Source organism: Pan paniscus, chromosome 11 (assembly GCF_029289425.2).
Source record: "Pan paniscus chromosome 11, NHGRI_mPanPan1-v2.0_pri, whole genome shotgun sequence".
In the NCBI taxonomy this organism is placed as follows: Eukaryota; Metazoa; Chordata; class Mammalia; order Primates; family Hominidae; genus Pan; species Pan paniscus.
Window position 1 is genome coordinate 70,229,412 of NC_073260.2, and position 21,125 is coordinate 70,250,536.

At 38.5% G+C, this 21,125-nt stretch overlaps 1 protein-coding gene across 26 annotated transcripts in view; it reads right to left on the bottom strand.

Annotated features, from left to right (window-relative positions):
* The window catches only part of TRPM3 (transient receptor potential cation channel subfamily M member 3), a 905,462-nt gene that overhangs the window by 500,321 nt on the left and 384,016 nt on the right, over nucleotides 1-21,125 (bottom strand). The window lies entirely within an intron of this gene.

A 21,125-nucleotide genomic window follows, 5' to 3' on the forward strand; every position in this document is an offset into this window, starting at 1 on the left:
GTATGGTAAGAGCAGAGTCTTTGATTCTCTCATTTACCAGTGACTCACCAATGCTTTGTAGAGTGTCTGACATATTAGGTACTTCATAATTATTTGTTCAATGAACGAATGAATGTAGGAATGTATGATTTTATTTTCTACTCTGGTCATATCATGATTCAACTTTAGATATATACTCTAGCATATTACTATGTTGGTACAAAAGTTATCACAGTTTTTGCCATGACTTTTAATTACTCTTAATAGCAAAACCACAATTACTTTTGCACCAACCAAATATTAACACTTTTATTAAAGGAAGAAGAGTATACATTTTCATCATTCCATCCCCTACACAGCCAAGACTGGTGTCCTGTTGGGAACAAGTACTCAATATATCTGTTAAACAGAAGACTGGTTAAAAAACTGTCTCTTAATTTTTTAGAGTACTTAGGTATTTGATCACCTACCTCATTTTATGTCAAAGAATTCAGTAACCCCTCTAATCTACACTGCCCAGCAGGTAGCCTTTCACTAAGCTACAGGCTGAATGGCCGCAAATCTTTATGTCCTTGGAAACACTTGACTCACTGGACATGCATGAATAGTCCAATCCGTCTTCCCCAAGCAAGCATGCTGGGTGGTATGCGCTTTCAGCAACAATACTGTCATTCTCACTTACCATCTAAATCAGGAGAATCCTTGACTGGTTCTGTTCCCTCTCTAGTCACTTTGTTTATTGCTCCGGCCAGAAGGTAGAACCATGTTCCCCTCACCCCATTTGATTCTATGATTTGAATCTACTCTGTTTGATGTGCTGGTTAGAGTTGGAGTCTTGCTTGAGAAAGGACATGAAAAATTGCAGGAAATCACAATCAAGCCTAGCAACATCAGGTGAGGGAAAAGCAGTGTCCAATTTCTGAGACTACCTCAGAAAGCAAAACCTCACCTGGATGCTGATGTGAGCGGAATATCAGGATGTATTTCTGTGAGATATTAAACAACTCAAGGTACTAGAAATCACTTAACGGAAAAGGGACATGATTTCTCATGAGGAGCCTGAGCTATGGCTCCATTCTTGCCCACATTAGCTATTATGAGATGAAAGCAGGTGGAAATTATTCATTCCCTTCAAACTCACATTCTTAAATGCTATCTTATAAAATAGCTTTATCCTAATCTTCTGCTTCCAGGGAAATATGACAAATGACTCCTCCCCCAGAGAAGGCTGAGGACCCTCACATACTTCAGCACTTCTTTGCTACTCTATCATCTTAGGTACAGTCATTGCTCGAGAGTCAGCAGGCATTATACATGACTCCATTGACTTACCTTTATTATTATGAGGCACAACCTGACTCCCTCACCCCAAGGCTGCTCTAACATGCCTTAGCAATATGATCCCCTCCACACACACGGCTCCACATCAGCCCAAATTCTCAGGGTCAGACTTCTAAGTACTCATCTTTCAGAGTATGAGGAAAACTCTCCAAAATATATGGTATGCATATATACTCCAAATCCTAGAACATATACGCTGAAATATAGTATATAATATCAATACTCTCCAAAATATATTGTATTAACACTACTCTCACATTATCCATATCTGAAGTGAGTTTTAGATCTTAAAGCAACATTTTATAATTGTACTTAAACCAAATTAACCAAGTTCATGAGAGGAAAGGGGGAAAAGGGTGGCCTAAGGAGCCCAAGCCAGTAAGAAGGCCTGTATGTTGCCTGGGTTTGCAGGGGAAGAGAAGACATGGCCAGATGAGAAGGTCCCTGGAAGCAATTGACACTTGGCCATTTCTACCTTGCCTAGTCATTGTGGGTAGTTTGTGTTGTTTCTGCTGGGCTGCAACTCTTTGAGGGCAGAGAAGGTACTGAGGTGTAATGGAGGATGGGCTCCAGAGTCTTGGGAGACTAGATTAAAATCCCATTTCCTCTGTTTTCTAGTTCTGTAAGTTTGGGAAAGTTCCCTTACTTTTGGAGGCTCAGTTCCCTCACCTGTGACCCACAAGCTAATAATAACCTGCTTCCAAATCTGCCATACAACACTGTTCTGATAGTCAACAATAATGTATTGTACACTTAAAAACTTGTTGAGAGGGTAAGTCCTATGTTCAGTGTCTTACCATTCACACACACATAATATAATAATAACAACCTTCTTGCAGGTTATTATGGAATAATGTGAAATGAAATAACAACTGGACCCAGAAGACAGAAGGTGCTCAAAAGCCTTATTGTCTTCTATGAAGTGCTCCCCTCAGTATCATGCACATAGCAGGAATCAATACATAGAGAAAATTGTTAAATGGGGATTATGACTTATTCACCATTGTTTTGTGGGTATGGAATATGATGCTGGGGATGGAGGAGACTCCTAATTTTTATGCATATAAATAAAATGTACCAATTATTTATTGAGAGATTCATGTAGATCTCCGATACACCTTGGTAATAGAGAATTTAACAAATAAATATTAAAAAGTACAATTTGTATCTTTAACTAAGGCAGAGATAAGATACAGTTTTGCTCACAGAAATTAAAGTGTTTCCTAGACTAGTTTTAAAGTCCCTGCCATGTCAGACAGAAATCACAAGAAAACCAAAGTAATGAGTGGGCATCTCTCAGATTACTGAAATATATTTCATAATTATCTAATAAGAAAAATTATATCTTATTTGATGTTATGTATATTTTTCCACAAAAAAATAAAATCTTTACATACTACTTGTTGGCTAGAAGTGTCACTTTTAGAAGTGTTACTTTCCTTAAACACACTTCTGTTTATATATCAATAACATACCTGTACATTTGAAACTCTGGTGCACACCCATTTTTCAGAGAATTTTTACTCATCTGCAAATGGGCCCAAGCCCACGGAATGCAGGTCATCTACACTGAATGAACTAACAGTAATCACAGCCCTCATCTTGGCCTCTCTTCAAATATCTCTGGACCTCACTTCAAAGAAGAGGGCTCCCCTTAGTCCAGATGCATTTATAGTACAGTGAGGGCACCTGATTAATGGGAGGGGAGAAGGACTGACTTATAGATTGACTAGCAATTGCCAAGGAAGACATTGACTTTGGCTCAGAAGAAATAACTCTCCTTCATCCATAAACTTTAGTTTACTCATCTGTAAAACTTGTCACTGTTTTGAAAACTGTGTCTCCCAGTTCCTGAGGAGTTCTAGGGGAAAAGAGGGAGATGACTGGGCTAAACACTGGGTTTCTTCTTCAACTTGAGCAGCTTGTTTTCTTCATGCATTTTAAACTTTCCATTGCAGAGCTTTCTTTGAACAAAGTATTACTCTATAAAGAATCTACTAGATTTGTGGCCTCAGCCTCTACTTCTTAACTGGTTGGCATTCATTCAAAATGTTTTTAAACATCTCTTTTAGGACTCAAAAACATGTTTAAGTGCTAAACAGTTTACTGCAGTTTACTAAATCCATTACTAAACATACTAAATCACATTCATTATCTCATTTCAACATTACTGTGAGTTCAATATTATCATTCTCCTTCATTTCAAAGAGAAAGATGCTGAGTCTCATAGAGGTAGCCACGTACCCAAGGTGCACAAGTAGTCAGTTATGGAGCTGACACATGAGCATGTGTCTCAAGTCCAATCATCCTCCACCCATAGCATGCCACTTCACTCATGTTAGGGGCTCCAGGCTAGGCTGTGCAAAATATGGACAGAAAGTGAAAATGGCGGGGGGGGGGGTTATATAGTCTTATTGTACATTCCAAATGTGCTTTGAATATTCAGGCCAAAATATTATTTAGCCGTTTCTTTTTATATCACCATAGAGTATTGCAGAACACAGTTTTGGTGTTCATTTCAGTTTCATCATCTAGGGGAATATGAGGAAAAAATATTATTTAATTTTACGCCAATTAGTGTTGAAGTCTGGCATGCCTTATCTAGTTCTATACAACATCTTCTGATCAAATATATATCTGAAATCAGAATAGCCCAGTCAGAGGAAAAGGAAACTGGGTGGGTGAAGGGTGAAGAACATACAAAAGCAGCACTATGTTATCTCTAGGGGGGTTGTTTCCGTATCTCGAAGAAAAGAAAATTTGGCACAGAATTTGGCTTCATGTTAAGGGGACCTTTGTACATATTATTATCTGCACTTCATATTAGAGAAATCTGAAGTTCAGGTAAGTTAATGAAACTGGTAAAGTTCACACAGGTAGTTAATGGTAGATCAAAGATTCACAGCCTAGTGTCCCCAAAAATAGTTTTAAGAGATGCAGTTAAAATTAAACCACAGTAAAGAGATATGATCTCATTAAACCAAATAAAGCAAAATAAATGTATTATATTTAGACACCATATATTTTCCAAAGTAAATGTTTGTCGAAGGCTATTATAAAAGGGCTGGACTTTTATTGAATTCTAGAGCTTGGTGAAAAGAGTCTGGAAGACAGCTGTATCTTGAAAACCCACGAAGGAAGAAATGTGGGATGGCAGTTGGGTTTTGAGTACCAGTTCTCATTAGCTGGCTGTAGCTTCCTGAATTGCTGTTTTGAGAAAGTATTCTGAGGCCTTGACCCAAGTCAGCAGGAAAGAATTCCATATTCAATTAGCTATGTGTGCAAGGGGTGTGGAACCACAGAAGTGGTGGCATGAGTGCTGCATGTTTCATGACCTTTGCTCTATCTACTGAAATCAGAAAATCACTTATGCTTCTTGCAAACACCTTATAATCATTTTTAACAATGAAAGGCATTTTGAGACTTGCTGCCACGTCCATTCAAACAAACTAGATAACCATTCAAAAAACCCTACATCTCTAGGTATCATTCCAAAACAAACAAACCAGATAACCATTAAAAAAACCCTACATCCCTAGGTATCTAGGAGTTTGCTGAAAATGGCCAAAGTACCATCATCTACTATCTTCAGTGCACAAGCAAAGCGTATCTCACTTTCACCAAGTAAAATTAACTTCCTGAAAGTCAAAGAACAGGAGTCCATGTGAGATAATTAATTATTCCTCTTTTTGACTGAAATGGCCACTGGAAGCTATATTTTTATGGCAAATAAAATATTATACTACTATCAAGAAAATATAATAACAAAAACACTTTTACAACCACCGAAAGTGGATCTCAGTAACTCTTTTGTCACCAATAGTGCATATGGAGTTTCCTAACCAGCGAATAAGTATACTTCTTCTTTAGAACCATCCTACGAAAAAAAAAAAAAAAAAAAAAAGCAGCAGGGAGAGAAATTGTCTCTTAAACAAGTCTTGCCATTCACAACCTGGAATGGACCTCAGGATTATGAATTTCAGTTTCCTGCTAAACAAGAATGTGGGTGAAGCCAGAACCAGCCTGACTGGTGTAGACAATGACGCCATGCTAGGCTACTAAGCTAACTCACCCTGCCTCAGTATCCTCACCTGTGCAGCGCTAGTCATCTAGTTTCCCAGCACCTTCTTAAAAGTGCCTCTTGTGTTATTTCAGCTCCATGCAGATTTTGAAGGGAAAGTGTCCCAGAAATGAAAAGCTATATTATTAAACACACACAGAGTTTGTGGCCCTGAGAAGTTAAGGTCTTCTCCCAATGTCATCCAGAAAAGCAGTGGCAGAGAATGAGTGTCAACCTGCTCAATGTGTATGAAACACAAGATAATGAAAGAGGTACAGATGCCACCTAAAATTCCACTGCCCAATTTTGACAATTGTGTTATTTTTCAGCTCTGTTGGAGATTAGAGAGGTTTTCATAAAATGTAAAAATATTGTAAAATGTCTAAGGGTCTAACTGTCTCCTGGTGACATGGACTTGGCAGCAGATGCTTCTTTCCGGTTCCTGGTCTGCCTCCTCACACTCCTTTGCCAGCACATTTCCAAAAGGTATGAGCCAGACCAGCGGATGCAATGACTGAGATTTTTCTCGAAGTTACTCTAAAGGCTAGCAGCATGAGCATCATTAATACATATTACTGGCCAACTATCACAAAACAGGGTTGGGATCCTTCAGACACTGGAGTACAAAAGCCTCCAGGCAACTCAAGAGCTTCAATGTAAAAGGTAACTTGTAGGAGAATCACTGGAGCACAGAGCTGGAAGAGGCCTTACATGGTATGGTGAAGGCTTTAAATTCAGCACGACTTTGCGGGTTTAGATCCTGGCTTTGCCTTATACTAACTGTGCTATCCACCATTGATATATGTATGCCTTTAGCATGATGTGTGGTACATGGAAAACTGTAGCTGGCATTGGGGCAGAAAGATGACTTTTCAGCTTCCTCAGATTAAAGATAAGGAGCTTGGTCCAAAGAGGAAGCAGCTTACCCAAGACCACCCAGTGGTTGTACTGATTCTAAGCAAACATCACAGTTCCAAGAAGGCTGATTTTGTGGACTGGCTTGAGATGCTTCCCACGTGCAGGGGTGTGCATCTTTGGTTATCATTCAGGATGCTTGCTATGAAACTCTATTCCCCCCTTTAGAAGGCCACACATCAGCAATTTTCCTTCATAGGTATGAACTCATAAAGTTCATAGAATCTGTTGATGCTGCCCTTGAGATAGATTATTGAGGTAGTTACGAAGTGAAATAAAATTTAATGCAGCTCAGCTTTTGTTTATGTAAGTCAGTCCATCCAGTAGTCCAGTAGCACTAGGTGCCACTTTTGTTTTTACTTTCATTGTCTGGTTTATCTGAAATGACCTGTTTCATCTATTAATTCATCAAACATTTATTGAATATTGACTGAAGGCTAAAACCACGCTATATCTTTTAAGGAATAAAAATATACAGTTGGCATCCCCATGGTTCTAATAACAAAGGAGCTTGCAATTTCACTAGAGAAGATGCTTTGGATAAACCTGAAGGACTGACTGGCAAATCTGAAGGGGCAGGATTGGGGCAGAAGGGTTGTCTGGAATCAGGTAAACCTAACCTGGTCACTAGGGCTTTGATGACCTCGGGAAAGCCCCTTAACCTCTTCAGTCCCCATTTCCATTCTATAAAATGAAGACAATAACAGTAGCTTATAATAACTTACAGGGTTATGGTGATCATTTTTTAAAATGATGCATATAAAGCCTTCTGCACAATGCCTGGCTGCTAGGCAGCACTCAACAAATGTTAACTATGTTTGTAGTTTAAGCAGTGGGTTCAGAGTAGATTTGGAGATTCTGGTTCATTGGAAACAAGTGAGGAAGTGAGGCATTATTAAGTCATGTTAAGGTTAGAGCTTAGGTTGTATTTAGACCATTTGGGAGGCAGCTTACTGACTGAATATTTGTGATTTCAAGAGGTGGTTCGGACAGGGTACATTTTAAGAAATTTAATCAGGCAAGTGAGATGGATCAAAGAGGAGAGCAAATCAAGTCAGGGAGACTGGTTATAAAAATAATAATCTGGGTAAGAGTTAGTAGAAACTTAAAGATAGTGCAGTAGATAATAGAAATAATGAAGAGGCTGTCTGAAGATAATTAGACATCACTGGAGATAGATAATAAGATGGAGGAAATTATAGGTGTCTTCAAGATTTCACACAGTTTGGAAAAGTAAAGAATGATGAGTGAGAGAATCAAGAGGGCAAAAACAAGGTGTCCAGCTTCCTAGTTCTCAGCATATATCTTTATAGCCAGAGCTTGTGAGTGGCAGGAAAGTATTCAACACACATCATTTCTTATATTCAATTGGAACTTTTTTTAAGAAGAGTAGCCTCAGCTCTCAGAATTCAAATACATACCTATCACAGAATCTCCAGCCTTGCTGCTTGCTGTCTTAAAGGAATTGGTGATGTAGACAGAAGTCCTAAGAGTTCAGATCTTTATGCCAGTTCCTTAAAGACAATATTATATGTGCCAGGGTTGCTACAGTTCAATGTTAGTGTATCTTTCTGAGTTCATAAATAAATGTTGTTTTGAATGAATGATTTGGGAGTAAACCAGAAGAATTTCTGCTTTTGACAGACAATATAGTTTCAAGGGGACCACCCCTTTCTCTCTGTTGCTTTCCCAGACCAACATCTAGAAATCCAGCCTCTTTCCCATATAGTCTGTATACAAATAACCTAATAGCTTTACCTACCATGTATTGGGAACCTGCTGTATGTCAGGCCGTGTATAAAGTATTTTAGAGCCATTATCTCCTCTAAGACACCCCTATCAGGTAATTATCATCCCAATTTTACACATGAATGGACTAGACCTAGAGCAAATTTATCCAAGGACATTCAAGCATCTGACGGCAGAGCATGATTCAGAACAAGTTTAAAGGAGTATCAAAACAACATCCTTGAGGGCATAATTGGGACTAGAAAAATTGAGGAAGAATATATTAATATTATATTCTAGTGTTTACAAAGCACTCATTGTCTGTCAATGGAAATTAACACACCAATCACAGTATGCTGCCTCTTGTTGTAATCTTTTCATATTATGTTCAAAGGAAATCTAGTTTTATTAACTTTAAAACTTCAGAGAAAGATGATTTAACTCTGATCCTTAGAATACACTGCAGAGATATGGATAATGAGACACTCTTCATAAATATAAAGATTAGGCTTCTTATGTCCTGTTAGAGTGTCACACTGTGAATTCTACCTTTCCAGGAGGGGTCAGTAGGCATGTGTTGTGGGCTGAGTTTTGTCTGCCAAAATTCATGTTGAAGTCTTAACCCTAGTACTGCAGAATGTGACTGTATTTGGAGATAGGGTCTTATAAAAATTATTAAGTTAAAATTAAGTCTTCAGTGTGAGCCCTAAACCAATATGACTGGTATCCCTACAAGAAGAAAAAATTAGGACACAGACAGGCATAGAGGGAAGACTATAAGACATAGAGAGAAGATGGTCATCTACAAACCAATGAGAGAGGCCTCAGAAGAAACCAGTGCTCTGACATCTTGATCTTGAAATTCTAGTCTCCAGAACTGTGAGAAAATAAATTTCTGTTGTTTAGACCACCCAGTGTATGTTACTTTGTTATGGCAGCCCTAGCAAAGCATTGTAGCATGCTTGGATTCATCCACACTCTGGAAGTTGTTTGGTCTTGAGAGGAAAATCGTATCAATGTATTGACTAAGATGGACAAAACAATGAGAGGAAATGTTTTGGGGGCTCCTGAAATTTGATGACAAGCATGGGTGCTGTGTTTTAGATTTCAACAAAATAGGGAAAGAGGATAAAAGATTTGGTCTGTAGTGTTACTTTCATTTTGTTAAGTCTCCAGACACCCATGCCATCTGCTCATGACCCCCTCGACACAGAGTTGGATTTCTATGCCTTTCTTACTGCTTTTCCACTTGCCCAGGGGATCCTATGGTCATTTTTTCCCTTTCCTCTGAAGGGCCAGAGGGGCAGTCCATTGCTCTTCTGGGCACATTTAACTGAAACTCTTGGGACACTTTTTCTACCATTGAGTCTATTTTTTTGTAGCCCTAGCTTGGGCTTGGCTTGGTTGTTGTCTTCTCATTCTGCTTTTGTATTTGAAGCTAGTGTCAGATAACAGAGTGCTCTTAACAGCATTAGCTAGACTGCTGTTTAGTTAGACTGATGCAGCATCATGGATTTAAATCATTTTCTGTTTTTATTTCTTGATGCTAGGTCTCTACCTTTCATTCTCATCTTTTCTATAGGTGTGCCATTGTGTTCTAAGAGATCTAAAGTACTAAAAGCAATGATTGCTATTTAAAGAGTGCCTATGATGTGCCTGGCATTTCATATTATTAGCTCTAATCCTCAGACCTATCCTAAAAGTGTTATCATTTGCCTTTTATAGGTGAGAAATGTAAGACCTTAAGGAGATCATAATGAAGCCAAAATCTGAACCAAGTTCTGATGATAAAGTACATCATTTTCCCATTGGTCATGTGTTTTCCAATTTTAGTCCTTCTCATGGCAATTTTTCAACTTTTCCATACCTGTAATATTGTCTGTACTGTTACTTTTTAACATTTGATTTAAAATAGACTCAAATTTTTACCTTTACATGTTTTAAGCAATAGGCAGTTACATGTCTGATGCAATAATTATGCTTTTAAAATATGCATTCAAATGAATAAAATCTTACACCTCATTTTATAAGAATATGCATTAAAATACATAAACATACAAGTCTAGAGTTAAAAAGGTCATCCATGGAGTACCTAACATTATCTTGTGTGTTATCAATGGTACAGATAGTATCCCTGTAAAAGAATGCACTAGAAATTGCTACCACTTCAGCAACAGAAAGAACCCAGGGCATAGTCCAACACAAGCCTTGATATTTCCCGAATAATATTAGATACATGTTTTAAGCAAGTTGTGCAGCCACATGGAAGTAGCTTTGTAAATATAATAAAATCTATAGCTTTGGCTGATGGATATAAGGCTGCATACTATAAGCCTGCATGGCTTATACCATTTTTGAAGCTCCATTCTCTTGTTTTCTCCTGCTGATTCTTCAGCTGCCCAGGCCCTCTTGATATTAATATGGGAATTAGGAAGCCAAACCAGGGACGGAGACTGCACAGCTGCACAGCTGCAGGAGGGTTGGCTCTGAAGGTTAATCAAATGGATACAGTGCTTGGTGAAGTCAGTCTCTTGACGGAGACAGTGGACAGATTTCAGAAATGGAGAGTAGGACACAGCTGGTCTACCTGATGTATCTTGTACCAGTTTCCAAAAATATCGCCTTCCCTGCCTATCTTTGGAGACAGAAGTTCTGCTGCAATGAATGCATTTCTATGACATGCTTTTCAAATTTCTAGAGTCATCTTTTAGGCTGTAAATAACCTGTAATAGACATAACGCCATAAGTCACGTTAAATTAACTTAAATTTGGCCTGAGGCTGCCTCTGTACCTCAAGTCCCTATATAGCAAACTGTAACCTAACATGCTATGTAAATAAGCCAAAACCTAACTTGGACTATAATAAACAGTTGAGTTTCAGCCAATCACAGGCAGCCAATTTATCACACCATGGTAGTCACTCAGATGATTTGTTTACTTTGCTTCTGTATCCAGACTATAAAAGCTCACTGCTAACACTGCTGGGTGGTGCTTTCTAAACCTCCACTGGTTTAAGATGTTGCTCCATTCATGAATTGTTCTTTGCTCAAATAAACTCTATAATTTGTCTGAAGTTTTTGTTTGTTCATTTTTTTTTTTTTTTTTTACCAGACACTATTAATCCACACTATGCTAGCAGCTCTAGGTGGCAGGGACCATTGAAGAGAAGGGCTGGAGGAGAAAGACTTGTTAAAGGTTACCAAAACCAAAGAAGGAATGCGTTAAACATAATCATCTCCACTCCCTCCAGGCTTCTTGAAAGCATCTCTTCCTCACCCTCTTGCCTGCAATCTCGGGATTTCCCTTGTTGCCAGGCTCCCTCTGCCTGAACTTCTCTAGGAGATTTCAGGCCTCCTGCTTGCAAGAGTAGTATATATGCCCAATGCAAACAAGTCAGTATAGTCTGGCTATTTATTAAAAAGTTAATAAAACATTTTCCATTGAAAAAAAAAAGTTAATAAAACCTTAAAACATACTCATACTAGTTTCCAGACCAAAGGAGCTAACAGTCTCCCTGGGTTGGACCCCGATCAGAGCAAATGTTTCCTGTTTAGTTCTGAGTACCATACTTGAAGGATACAGCCTGTGACAGCTAATGTTATATCAACTTGGCTGGGCTATCGTACCCAGTTATTTAATCATATTAATTTTGCTGTTGCTGGGAAGATGTTTTGTAAATGCGATCAACATCTATAATCAGTTGACTTTAAATAAAGAAGTTTATCCTTGATAATGTATGTGGGACTTATCCAATCAAGTGAAGGCCTTCAAAGCAAAAACTGTTTCCCTGGAAGAAGAAATTCTGCCCCAGGACTGAAGCATCAATTCCTGTCTCAGTCTCCAGCCTGTCAACCTGCCCTACATATTTTGGACTTGCCAACAACATATAAGCCAATACTTTAACAAATTATATGAGCCAATCCCTTAAAATAAACCTTTACACACACACATACACCCTATTGATTCTGTATTTCTGAAGAAACCTAATAACTGGAGCAGCCAAGACTACAAGGGGTCTGGAAACCAGGAGGGTGTGAAAACTATGGTATGAGGAGTGGTTGAAGATGTTACAGATATTTACTCTGAAGGAAAGAAGTCTGGGTTTGACCTGAGAGCTGTATTCATACATTTGAAGGTCTGAAATGTAGAAGAGAATCAGACTTGCTCTGTATTGCCCAAGAAAACAGAATTGTAGTCCAAGGTTAGAAGTTATAGCAGGCATATCCGGGATCAATGCAAGCAAGAGCTTGCTAATCATCACAGCTGAATAGGATTCCTTTTGAAGCAGTGACCTCCCAGGGACCAGCTTTCTACCATAACTGTGTTCTGTGGAAGAAAGTTAGAAAAGGGACTCCTTGACTGGGTGAGAGGAAAGACAGTGTAGCCTCAAAGCTCCTATCCAGCTGGACAGTTTCAAGACCACAGCTAACATTTCTCAGCATTTCCTATGCACCAGGCACTGTGCTCAGCACCTTATGTTCAACTACTGAGGTTGGACAGATGATGCTGTAAGATCAAATGTATAACATGCTAAGGAAAAATATGATTCTTGGAAGTTCAGTAACATGTCCGACATCATTCAACAAGTAGAAGCACTATGTTTCAAACCCAGGCCTGTCAGACTCTCTGTGCTCCCCTACAGCTATTAAGGGGTAACCCTATGTGGAAACCTTTTATTTACTGTGCAATTGTAAGATTCAAAATCACAAGCATGGGCCATGAGTTGTGGTCTCTTTAATCTTTAGCATGTGTCCTAATCATCTGTTTGCTTGACTCCTTTCTATCCGATGTGACAAATCCATATGGGACAGGGCAAGCCCTTATTTGTCAAAGCATTGACAGTACTCTTTGAAAGCACTGAATGTATTCTTTCATTAAACTAACACTGGTTGACCACAGGTACTAGTCATCTAGGGATATGGCTGCAAACAACATAAGCTTGGTCCCTGCCTAGTCAAGCTACTTATACTTACCTGTGAGGGCAAATATTAAAATATATTTAAAACATTAATTGTGTGCCTTCATTAATTGCAATTGTCATCAATGCTGAGGAGGAGAAAAGCGGAGTACTCTGAAATTAAGAAAAAAATGGGTCTTTATATCATCTGGGTCTTTATCCCTCTAAAAAGAGGGTCAGGGAAGATATTTCTTAACAAGTGTTGGCCAGGGTGAGAGCTGAAGAATGCATGGTACTCAGCCAGGTGCCGTGTACAATAAGACTCTGAAATAGAAAGCAACCTGGAGCACTGGAAGAATTGACAGGAGGTCAATGTGGCTGACTTGTTACGAACAAAGAGGTCAGTAGCTTACTGTGTGGCTGAAGAGGTGGACAGAGGCCACTTCCTGCACTACCATGGGGAATATGTAATCTTTTAAAATGAATGGATAAAAGATAGAGATAACTTACTGGCTTGGGACATCCCAATCATATAGTCCTCAAATGCAGTTGCACATGGGGTTTGTGTGGTGTGGAATCAACAGAGGTGGCCAGAGACTGTTATTCCTAGAAAGTTCTGTCTGCAAAATTCACCCCTGGCTGGTGTCAGGAAAGTTGGATATTGGGAAGTTTCCCACCATTCCCAGGACAGATAAGAGTGACTTACTGTGCCTAAAATGTTTGAAAACAATATGGTTTGTGATAAACACATGCATTCCTCCTGGGAGTCTGGAATTTTGGTATGTACTAGGTGGAGAGTGGCCAATTTTTACTGTAACCAGTCCCAATAAAAATTGAGGTACTCAGTCTCTAGTGAGCATCCCTGGCAGACAGCGTTTCATATGTGCTGCCATACCTCATTGCTGGAGCAATTAAGCACATCCTGTGGGACTCAGAAGGGAGATCTCTTGGAAGCTTGTGCTTAGTATCCTTGAACTTCACCCCTTGCATCATTTTCCTTTGCTGATTTTACATTGTATCCTTACTGTGTAATAAACCTCAGCCATGAATATGACTGTAGGAATCTTGTGAGTCTTCCTAGTGCATCTCTGGACCCAAGGGGAGAGGGGTAATGGGGACCCCTGACATAGATCCTGTGACCCCAATGACCTAAAAGCCCATAGTGACCATGGAATCAAATCTTCCCCTTTGACCACAGAAGACCTCAGAAATGTGGATTGGAATGGCCTCACTGCTTCCAGGTAACTCTAGCCTCTGCAGTTGCTATACTACCCTAGAGCCTAGAAATATCTTCCGTGGTCCACAGCTGGGTAATAAAAATTTAAAGATATATAGCAACTTTCAATGAAGACTCATAATAAGTATTAAATAACCACCTGCAACCCCCAATGCTACTTCCCTAGATTTTCCAGGAATATGTCATCTTACCTTCAGGAGTTCAGAAAGCCAATTGTTTAATGCTCTGTGGTTTTAATCCACCCTCCCTTTATTAAAATGCAAGATATGCCAATGAGTCTTTAGGGCATTTCAGTTTTATGTCTTCATATTAAGCCAGCCAATGTGATGGTCTAAATACCCTCCTATCTATGCCTTCAATTTGTTATTCAAGAGCAAGAAAAATTTTATATTCTGCTCATTGCAAGAACATCAATACAAACACAGCATAAAACCATACAAAAACAGATTTTTCAAAACATATGCCAACTTCACTACAGCCAGTGGAGTGATGCTTAAAACTGCTGATTTGCTTTCTAAATACTTTTGTTTCTTTGAGCAAATGCAAATTCAATATACTTACTGCTATGAATTTAATGTATCCCACAAAATTCACGTGTAGGAAATTTTATCCTCAACCCAACAGTGTTGAGAAGAGGGACCTTTAAGAGGTTATTAGGTCATAAGGGCTCTACTTTCATGAATGAATTAATGCCGTTATCATGGGAGTGGATTAGTTATCTCAGGAGTTGGTTCCTGATAAAAGGATGAGTTCAGCTCCCCTCCCCTCTCACTCACACCCTCTCTTGGCCTTCTGCCTTCTACCACAGATAATACAGCAAGAAGACTCTCACCAAATGTGGGCCCCTCCACCTTTGACTTAAAACTTCCAGAACTATAAAGAAATACATTTCTTTTCTTTATAAGTTACCCAGTTTGTGATATTGTGTTATAACAACACAAAAGGGACTAAGACACTCTTGCATTCTCAGGAGAGAAAAATGGCAATAAAATATTGATGAGACAAGAACTGACATGGAAGACAAACCTTGCTTTCTGAAGTAACAACTAAATAATACTGTATCTCCTATCTCTAGAATCCAGTCATACTGGTCACATCACCAAAGCAATCATCAAAGCAGGTCTTGATTCATGTCTATCACAGCACTCACCTTCCTCCCATGAGCCATTTGTGAAAGTCGCAAAGCTCTTAAACCTGACATCCCTGAGGAGCCTGGAATGCTGCTCCTATGCAGGTGCTCCTTGATGGTGATCAATAGCTTAGCTGAGTACAGTTAGAATTCTTTTATGAAATCAGTAAATATTTATTGGGTACCTAATTCACACAAGGCATGTGCTGTGTGTTGAAAGTGACATGGTCCTTAATGTTTAGAAACTGTCAGGCCTGGATGTGTAATCGCATGTTACAATATAATGAAATGGCAGGACTGTGTTGTTAAGTAACAAATGTAAATTAATGTTATAAGGTCAGTGAAGGGAGAATGCCCTGTGGACTGTAAAAATCTTCATGGGAGGAATCTATACTGAAAGATGAGGATTGGAGGGATTCAATAGTCAGAGGCAGGAGAGCATAGCTAATGGAGTTAATAATGAGCATAAATGCACATTCAGGAGACATTCAGTAGACAAAGATGGCTGAGGGGGCTGAGGGAAGGGTGGCTTTAGGGACTATTGCAAGATAAAGCTGGAAATGTAGACTGAGAACACCTGAGAATGCAGTATAAAAAGACTGGCATTCCTCTTGCTGATAAAGAAACACCGCCAAAGGTGTCTGTGGAGAAGTGGACCTTTTTTTCCAGGTGACATTTCCAGAGTTAAGGTGTAAGAAGAGAGATGTGGAAGAGACTGAAAGTCATTGAATAGAGATCTAGAAAGGACCCAGAACTAAAGGGAACCATGGCATGCCTATTGGAATGAGTCAAATTAGGTTGGAAACATAGGAAGGGGAAAAACAAGAAATGTATATGATAGGCAACATGAGTAAACAGCCAATAAGAATTTGAAACTCATGGAGTTCCCATTAAAGAAGTTTCTAAAATATGATTTTAATACTACCCTCTCATATTATGCTGAACTTCTAGCTCATAACCTTCATCCTAATTGTAATAAAGTAATTCTTTTTGGTAAATCCTTTTACCTGGGAATTTATTCTCTCTTTTGTATTTTTGATAGTGATTACAAAGTTTTTCAGATTTTTATGTTGGCAAGTTAACAGCGGAGGTCCAATAGTTTGGTGAAGTTGTTTTGAGTCTCTTGCTAATGGTTTAGGAAGTAGAAATGCTTGGAGATAAAATTGACTTCTATACATTACCAGTAAATCTAGATGTACTTTAAAGAGCTTTAAAAATTGTTTACATTACACAAGGTAAGTATCACCATGGGTTTTTTTTTTTTTTTAGCCACAGTTTTACTTAATAGAGAGTTTTCAGTAGACCAGTAGACTATCAAGAGATGCATGATAAAGACATTTCCCCCTGTAGTTTTCAAATTTTATACTCAAGTTCTTATATTTGATTATAGGCATGAGCCACTACACCCAGCCTCAAGTGTTTAAAATTCAGTTTTCTTTACCTAAAGACATGAATGCATGAATTATAAGAGTGGTTATTTAGGAGGAAAAGCATGTAAAGGTAAGTTTTTAGAATTTAGACTGTTTGAAACTTTGAATTCACGTCAGTCAGTAGCCATTTTAAAACCCTACAATGACTTCATGTTCCTTGCTTTAATGTTTCTGTTGTAGTGACTAAATATTTGAGCCAAAATTCCATTAGTTCAATTGTAATAAAGTAATTTTTACAGACATTATCGGTTTATTGCTATCTTCTTATTAGCCCAGAAACTCTTGCAGGCTGAGATTATGTTCAAGTGTCTGGGGTAGGTCGTGGCACATTCCAGTTATTCAAAAAGTTGAATTAATATATAGGCACATTAGGAGGAGGCATATTGGAAGGAATTAGTTTTGAACAAGGTAAATTAGAGGTGAATGTCTAGCAGGAGTTGATTATTTATAACACACTTTATTGTAGCTATGGGATTGGGCTTGTAAGCAATTAGTATATCAGAGCTTCCATAATATTTTATGAGTGAAGCTTGTCCAAATCTCTGTACAATGAACAATGCCACAAAGTTAGGTTTTATTGTAGAAGGTAATAGACACTTAACCTCAAAGCTAACGGATGAAGAAAACATGTTCAATCAAGTGGGACTGTCAAGTAAAGATGAATTTTCACCCTAAGTTATTAAAAATGCCACTAATTGGTTTAAAGTTCCTTTAGTGTTATATTTCTATGAAGCTCTGTTCTTTCTTAATACTGAAATCATTAAGCATACAAGAACAAAATTATTCCTTCTTAAATACCACTTTAATGAGTGAATCAATGAACTAGCACTCTGAACACGGGAGAGTTAAGGGACCATCTGTGCTGCTACTGACCAGCTAATACAGTCAAATCACAATCACAGAATTCTGTGACTCAGTTGCTCATCTTACATTTCTAAACAATGGGGCCAAAATGTATTCTAAGTATTTTTAGGGCATATTACTAAGTGAATTCATTAAAAGCACCTATTGATGATTACAGCAAAACATAACTTACCTAAAATATCACTCATCAAATCACTTCAATTGTCTAAAGCAATCCTGGTAACCAGGAGATTAAGGAAAGCAAACAAAATTTGTATCACATGTCTGTGCACTGAAACTCATGCATTTTATACACAAGAACACACTCCACTCTTCACACAGAGTCTAATTTGCACACACTTTCTTATCAGCTTTCTAAGTCCACAGTAGGAGAGCAGCAACACAATACGTGTGAGCCTGGGCATTTCTAGAGACTGATATGCTAGAAAAACAAGCGATGACATATGGCAGTGGGATACTAAGAGAAGAGATCAAAAATCCAACAAATGCAGACATAAAACTGAACCAGCACAGCCATCTGGGACTTAAGTGTAGGGGAAAACTGCTGTCTATGCATCAGTACTTCTCAAGAATGAGGCATTGTTTATGTAATGATGGCCCCTAGTCACCCAGATTGCTTTGCTTCAGAAAGGACAGAAACGTATCACATATTTGAGAAATGTTCCTACCTATATGTTTAAAGTTAGAAAAAATAAGCTTCAAAACTTTACAGTTATAAATTCTATCTTCTGAAACATTCACTAAAGTGAAATACTTCATATCTTGATGACAATAATACCTAAACAAGATTTGACTTAGTGACCTTTATTATTCAAATATCGGCAAACTTGGCTATGGCATAGTTTGACACCTGAGAAATGCTAAGTTTCCTGAGAAACTGAGATGTGGTCTGATTTTCATACCAAGAGATAAAATCATAAGAAATGGATTCTGTGCAGACTTTCCAAGAAATTGCCCATTAACTTGATATTTGAAATTGTAAAAAATTCCATGACACAGGTCTTCCCGGTCATAAATAATGGATTCTATAAATGTTTGTGAATGGGGTCGTGGCAGATAGGATGCAGTCGTTAAGTTGTTTTAATACTGTTTTGCAACAGCTTAGAACAGAGAGGGCCTCTGATGGTCTTATATACAGAGTGGGGTCACATTTCATGTTGCTGTATAATTAACAACTCTGAGTTTTGGCATATCAAGATGTACACTGTTAATTACTGTTGACTAGCACTGAAGGCTGTTGAATATTAAATTATTCTCTTTTTTATGAGATGTAGAATCATGACTGAATGCAGTTTATTCTTCAGACCACCTTTTCCTATGTGGTCTATCCACAGGTTTTCCCCCTGTCAGTCTCTCTTGGCCCCTGTTCCCTCTTTTTATCTAGTCTCACTAGTGTCCACTCTTTGTTCATCTCTCTGAAATCAAAAGTTAACACCTTATAAGCTACACATTCATAACCCATATCAGTTATCATTCTTTTTGTTCTACAGATAGAGGTTTGGGAAAAAAACTGTTTCCTTCTATTGATTTTAGCGTTAGTGCCACGGTACCACATTTCAACCCATGAAGGCATTAATACAGTTCTGTCAGCTCTTGAAACTCCCACATGCATAAAAGCACTCCAACGATAGGCAAGAATATACCCCCACAGGCCTAAAACCTGACAGTGAACGTGTACAGAAGTCAAGATGGCTTCAGACAAAACAAGGAGGCAATTAACTTCTAGGTTCCTTACACTGTGTATAGTATTTTAAAAGAATTTTTTTTTTAACTAGCAAGGCAGCAGATATACTTTGTAGAAAATTTGGAAAGTGGAAAGTACCAAGCAAAAATTAAATTCCACTATTGCATGATCCAGAGATAACTGCTGTTGATCTTTTAGTATATAACCATCTAGTCTTTTGTCATTGAAAAACATATGAGTGGTGTTTCTTCATTTGAGAACTCGTGTTGAAGTGCAGAAGTTAGCAGGAAAAGACTCCATAGAAAGAAACAGCATGGCACAATGATGAAGAATATGGGCTATGCAGCCAGAATGCTGGAGTTTAAATCCTGGCGAATAAATCATCTCTTTGTACTTTATTTTCTTCACATAAAAAAAGGATGAAGATAACAATGACAATAACAAAATTTAACAATAATATCACTTACTTTCTGGGGAAATTAGGAAAATCAAATGAGTTAATATATAAAGTACTTAGGACAGTGGTTAGCATAAATTAAATGCTCAGTTAATATTTCCTAATATGAAGATTGCAGTTCCTGGCAGCTGCATGTTTCTTGCCAAGGGCTCTTACTTGGTCACCTTCATGTACTATTTTTAAAGTCCTCGGAGATATCAATGACCACATACTAAGATCTCCATGTTTTGGCCCTGTCTTAGCCACTAATTATGATGTAACTTTGGCAAGTCATTAGATTGTTGTTTCATCACTGGTAAAATCAGGGTGCTAGGCAATGTTGGTGATTCTTAATTGTTTTGAGGAGCTCAGAAACTCTCTTGATGCAACACTTTGTTCATGATTTCAGGGCTTCCACTGACATCTGGAAGCCATTCTGGGGTGTTAGGTTAAGAATCTCCATCTTACATGCCCTCTGATGGTTCTTCTGGCTCTGATTGTCTATGGTGTTTAGTTTCATGGAAATGGCCCCATTCTTATGATTCCTGACCTATCAAAAAGGGGAAAGATAAGTTCAGGAAGCAACTCTTCTTCATGGAAGATTTCTCTGTTTTCCATCTTACTGGAGACTGAGTTTCCTAATTAAATGTCTTGCACATACTTTCAATTCTTGGTGCACTCAGGAATTGGGAATTCAACAGAACTTATTTATATGCTAATTTGCTATAGAGGACTGTACTTTCTCAATTCCAAAGAAACAAGAGATACTCTGCTTCCTGCTTTCTGGCATCCACTGGAGTCTAAGGTGGCCTGAACACAGCCAGGGTGCCAAATGCCCTGGAAAACAAAGCCTGGCCCAGAGCACCACAATGAACCAGGTGGCAGTGGGACCAGGATGGTGCTAACTACCAAACATGATGTCCTACACAACTAGTATGTGCTTCTAGAAACTACTTACAGCTGTGTGTCTTAGAGTGTGGCCCGGGAATTACTGCCCCCAGATCATCTGGGTGAATGCTCAAAATAATGATTGCCAAACAGGACCTCTGTGTTACATGCTATGTGAGTGGCCATGCTGAAGTTGGGCAACCTGGGATAACAGTGTTCTGGTGACTGACTCTAAGCATACTAGTGAGAATTTATGAGTGTGGAGCCTAGGAATCTGCATTTTCAAAGGCATCAAATGATTCTCATGTGTTCTCAAGTTTAGAACCTTTGTTATCCAAAACCCTGCTTGTGAACATATGGGGAGAGGATATGTCACTAAGAACACCCAATATTTTAGAACTTACAGTATTGCTTCCATCATGATGGTATAATATGATCCAATCTATCAGATCTGAAAGATAGAGATGATCATGGAAGCACTATAGAAAGTCTCAGAGCTTTGGTTTTCTCTGCAAATTGAGAATAATATGCCTATCT